Below are 6,236 nucleotides of genomic sequence, written 5' to 3'. Positions count from 1 at the left end.
TTTAATCAATTATATAAAATTCCAAGTTCCATAAAAGTACTTGTCAAGTCAAGTCAAGTGGTTTTTATTGTCGTTTCAACCATATACAGTTAGTACAGTACACAGCAAAACGAGACAACGTTCCTCCAGGACCATGGTGCTACATAAAAACAACAAAGGACCAACACAGGACCACATGAGACAACACAACGAAATAAAATACCTATATAAAAAAACCTACATATACCTATATAAAGTGCACGTGCAAACATGTGCAAAAAGTACAGGACAGTACAACAAATTTCTGACAATGAACAGGACAATAGACTGTGCAGCGCCGACCAGTACTCAGTAGTGCAAAAGATGACAGTTTCTAAAAATGTAAACATAACATACTATGAGATAATGTTCTATGCACATAGCAGTTATTGAGGTAGCAGACAGATATAAAGTGACAGTAATTAAAGTGCAACTCAGGACACGTGTGTGTCAAACCAGTCTCTGAGTATTGAGGAGTCTGATGGCTTGGGGGAAGAAGCTGTTACACAGTCTGGCCGTGAGGGCCCGAATGCTTCGGTACCTCTTGCCAGAGGGGAGGAGGGTAAAGAGTTTGTGTGAGGGGTGTGTGGGGTCGTCCACAATGCTGGTTGCTTTGCGGATACAGTGTTTTTTGTAAATGTCTTTGATGGAGGGAAGAGAGACCCCAATGATCTTCTCAGCTGTCCTCACTATCCTCTGCAGGGCTTTATATTTGTATCGAGGTTCAGGGCCCTATTTTGAGTTAAAAAATAAAATTATCTCCCATTTTAAATGTAATGATGTGTACCTCAATATAAAATGTTTTACATGGATGTCATAACTAAATTAAATTCTAAATAAATATTACACGTACAGTGGATGATAAAAATAAATAAATAAATAAAAATTCAAGGGGGATGGTGTTGTCAAAGTTTTTTTTTTTTTTTTAATAATACTATTAGGTCATTGACAAATAAGTTTGTTCAAGGTGATTGTGAGAGATAAGATTATGAGACATTGTACTTTTGTCAAGGCTAACTGCTGAACAAAATGTTCATTCTGCTGAACAACTTGTTATTCTCTTTCTTACTTGTATCTCTTTCATGGAAGAAACTATTCTGCTATTGTGTAGCCCACTATGTTAAACTAGGTCAACCCATATATGGTGAAGAAACTATTCTTGCTAAATTCTATTGGCTTATACTGCTTTACTGAATTAAATATAAAGATGTGCTTGAACAATAAATGACAAGAGAAGGAACTGACACGGTGTAGTTGTCATTTGTTTCTCTTCCCTCATGAGGTTCTCAAACTCAACAAATGCAGACTGAGACAAACTATTGATAGAGGGACCAAAGAAAAACAGTCCATACTAAGTAAACTCCAGCGTTTTCTTAGTGTTAAAATGAGAAATCTTTTAAAAATCTAGTTCAAACATGTACATGAGTCAAGTTCTCAGAAATGTGATCTTTGTGTCCAATTTCGTTTCATACATTTTTTAAAAACCTTATAAAATTTTCAAAAAAAGAAAATGTAACTTTAAAATTGTCATGTGGTAAACGATCAAGCTAAAAGTATAATAATACTTCTTGCACCTTGAATACATGATAGTATAAAGAACTTAATAACGAATTTCCAAAAAGTTTTCAAACAATTATTATAATTATAATTTTAAATATAAATATTATGAATTTTTGAGTCAAAAATATCATGTTTTCTCAGGGTTACACCACATGACGATCAAAATGTGCCTTTTCATAAAAATGTAAAAATAAAAATCATATGTTTTTTAAAACTTCACACTCAGTCTTGAGGGGCTAAAAGTTTCTGCTCTGTTTTATGGTTTTTATAGTCAACATAACAGACGAACGAAACAAATGTTGGACAAAAGCGTTTTTGTTGTTGTTGTTTTTGTTTTGTTTTTATCATATTTTAAAACACAATTTTTTTCACTGCATACTTTTTAAAGAAATAACAATAAAAGATTATTCTGTGCTAGTCATGCCAGCATTTCTTTCTTCAGGAATTTCAGCTTTTAATGAAACTCGGACACCACATGACATCTTTTACTTTAAGCCCCAGAAAAAATATCCATATGATTTTAAACTCAGAAATTGAAAGATGTATTCAAGTAAATAGTTTTTGTGAATTGTAATTTTGTATTTTTCATTTAATAGATCTGGACAAAAATGAGCATCACTTCATTGACCTTTAAGACACATGGTGGCCATAATATGCACGTTACCCTGTGTATGTAATTGTATTTTATGATGAATCTTGTGAAAAGAATCCCCATTATGATCATGTAAATGTTTTTCATGGCTCGCTCACTGTCACAAAAAAGAAAAAAACAATTGTTCTACACTAAAAAGCGTTTCATGGGCAAAACCCTGAAATTATATGAGTTAAAAACATGTACACGTTGTAACTGTACACTTTTCATAGCATTATCTGACATTCTGTGCTCTTTTTCTTTCAAGACAAAAGATTTCCTTTTACTGTTCTCTTGGACAGTTTTGAAAGTGTGCAAAACTTTTGAAAACTTTCATTACCTTCAGTTGTTTAACTTTCATGTGAACACTAGGAAAAAAAAATCAACCCATCGCTAAACTCCGACATACCTCATTGCTTTCAGAAAACTGGTGTCTTTTCGCAGTGTAGAGAGAGCTCTCACGCTCAAGTTTGCCAGGTTGCTTGACTAAAGCGTCACCCTGTCAGAATATTTTCAATCTGTACAAGTGTCAAAATCTGATTGGGGGGTTTCACATATAGAAATCTGGCAACCTCACTCATATCGAAATCTAATTCTGACCAGCTTAATAGTTATACTATTTAAACTTATTGTTATTATTCTGTTGGCTTGAGAAAGCCAACATATTGTTGTAGTATTTAAGCTTATTAGGTTGGCTTGAAAGAGCCAACCTACTGATCTACTATTTAAGCTTATTATTAGGGGTTCAAGCGCTTAGCGCTGAAACCCTATTGTAATTGTTACGATTTTTATTATTAGGAGTTCAAGTGCATAATGCTGAAACCCTATTGTAATTGTTACGATTTTTATTAGGGGTTTGAGCACTTAGCGCTGAAACCCTATTGTAATTGTTAAGATTTGTATTATTATTAGGGGTTCAAGTGCTTAGCACTAAAACCCTACGAGATATCTTCACCAAACTTGGCATGCTTATGTAAGAGGTCAATCTTTGGCAATCCAGAAAAGTTGCCGTGGTTTTGCCACATGGTGGTGCTATAATATCAAAAAAAATATGAAATTGGCTGTAACTACGCAACCGTTGAGTTGAAAATCGGCATGCAGTGTTGGCCATTGGCTTATCTCAAAAAACATGGCCAATGAATTTTGAGTACCTATTAGACAAGGCTAACGGAGGCCGATCGGCACAAAACTCGGTGGGCTTGTTTTAACCCTAGAGGTCTGTGAGAAATTTGAAAGAAATCGGACACAGAGTGGCGCTAACAAGTTTTAAGCCTCAGAAATCATGCTGACTTTCACATATAGACACAATATGCATATCATATGTTAGATCTCCTCATTCTGAACAACCTTGCCTCAAGAAGCACTGCTGTCAGTCAAATCATTCATTAAATATTCACGATTATGTAAAAAAGAAAACTACTTTTGTGAAATAGTCCTAGATTTTTAGCTCAAACTCAATAAATCTAATGCAGTACAATTCTCTGGACTCTCTAGGTCAATAGTAATCAAAACATTGGGAACTTTACCCTTTGGATAGCTATAACAGGTTCATTAGAAAATGGGCGTGGCCCTTCAAATCGTTCATTAAATATTCACGATTATGTGAAAAAAAAAATACTTTTGCGAAATAGTCCTAGGTTTTTAGCTCAAACTCAATAAATCTAATGCAGTACAATTCTCTGGACTCTCTAGGTCAATAGTTATCCAAAAATTTGGATAGCTATAACAGTTTCATTAGAAAATGGGCATGGCAAAATATACTCAAAAGACTATATATCCTAAACGAAGTAAAAACTTATAAACATATAACATATGATTCTACAGAAGCATACAAACCTTTATGGAGATTAGACAATAGGTGGTGCTATAATTGTTAAAAAGCTTTAAAAGCCATATATATCCATAGTAAATTGTCTGTTTTGGCTCTAAATTGTCTTTTCCATCTATGATCTAGGTGGTTACATGCTTGCTAAATAAAACATAATACCTTTTTACGCATGTGCTTAGACGGCCTTAAACCGCTTGAACCCTGTCAATTGCTGCTTGCAGCTTGAGTTATTATTATTATTCAGCCATAAAACTGATCAGGCAGAGCAAACCGTAAGGGCTAGAAACAAATTCTTTCTTCCTGTGATTCCTTGTGTCATGACGAAGGGTTTTGCGACCTACACATTTTTGCTCTGCCCCTTTGTTTTCCTGCTATTTTGGATTGTTTGAAAAAAATTCTAAATGAACTCGTCCTAGGCCATTCGCCTGATTGCAACCAAACTAGTGCAGATAGATACAGATACAGCAGATAGATTTCATATGTCCCAATATGAAAGTTTATCAAAGGTATTTTTAAATTGATTCATCATCAAACATTATGCCACTTTTACTAAAATTGTTATAACTCTTGAATGGAATGACATATCACCAAATTTGGTACATGTATGTTCGAGGTCATTCTGAGGACACACACAAAAATTGCGCACCTCTGCCTCAATAGCTCTAACTATGGAACAAATTGTCTGATCACCTTGAAATTTTGCATGATCTTTATTTGTCCAAAGTGTCATCAAGATCTATGAGGACAGTCACATATTTTGAAAAACATGGCTGCCATTGACAACAGCTTTCAGCAGCTTTTATATAGTCAATTTGTATTATTTGGCTTCCACTAGATAATTTCTGTCAATTATGATTATTTTGGTTATTTCATCACTTGTGCTTGGACCCAGATGATTGCCGCTTGCAGCTATATTTATTATTTGTGATTCTTTTTCTGCCTTAAAAGTGTCTAGGCGTCAGAGACCATAAGTTGCACAGATCCCAAACTTGGCAGGATCGTACATCTCTACCACTTGATGGCGCTATAATTATTACAAATCTAAAAAGTCTGATCGACATGAAATTTTGCATGCTGCGACTTTTTTATGTTAAAATTTATGAGGACACTGGCATATTTAGAAAAACATGGCCACCATCAACAAAATTACCTTTTTGCAGTTATTTGAACTAGTGCTAGGCTGTCTGAAAGATTGGAACCAAACCAGTCCAGAAGAATTCTGTGGAGTCATTTCAATTCACTGTCACAAAGCTACACTAAAACGTTTGAAGCGGTCGTGTCCACTTTTACTAAAACGTTTATATCACTTGTACTGGATTATACATGCAGAAGAATTTAAACAACATGATTTGAATCTAGGATTTACCCTTTTAATCCTGGAATTCCTCAGCATCATAAAGTAACAGATCTAGCCTCAACTTCCTACTGAAGGCCTGTCTTTGGACAATAAAATGGTCAAGACACTCTAAACAACCTAATTTAAAGCAAAAATGGTCATTGGTCAGAAAATTCCTCAGCACGACCTTCTGAACTTCCACACAGTGATAAAGCAGACTCTTCCTTGAAAGGTTTCCAAAAGACCATCAGATTTGCACGACTCGAATACTAAGACATTTCATCTTAATCTAGGAACATTTTACACAGTCACAGTACTTTACAGATTTAGCCTTCTAAAATTAACAGAATGCATTTAAATTCACGAATTATACAAAACCTAGTCTTGCTAGGTAATTCTGAAAATTGCTTTGAACTGTGGTAACTTGTATAACTGACAAATGAATGATTATAGCCTGATATACCTCTTTAAAATGTGTGTAATGTTTCATCCATGTTGTATAACCAATTAATTAACCAGTATGATTTTGTAACCAGGGATTTTCATGTTTTGTGTATTTAAATATGCACTATTTTTGAGCGGGAGATTTGTAAGAATCTGAAACAAAGGACCATAAATCAACTGACAGAAAAGACAGCCCAGTTGACCATGTGACAGGGTTTCCGTTGTCCGGTAATTACCGGACATTGGCCGGTAAAAAAAATGAAATGTCCGACAAAATTAAATCTCTCCGGTCAAATTGTCCGATTAAAATTGCCTAATAATCCCGTCCCCCTAACACAATCTGAATTTGAGAATAAGCCTAAAATGTATAAAGCAAAAATACACCGATCTCTTGCTATGTTATAAAGGAACAGGCTCTA

Source organism: Xyrauchen texanus, chromosome 32 (genome assembly GCF_025860055.1).
Source record: "Xyrauchen texanus isolate HMW12.3.18 chromosome 32, RBS_HiC_50CHRs, whole genome shotgun sequence".
Taxonomy (NCBI): Eukaryota; Metazoa; Chordata; class Actinopteri; order Cypriniformes; family Catostomidae; genus Xyrauchen; species Xyrauchen texanus.
Note: the sequence above shows the minus strand (reverse complement) of the source record.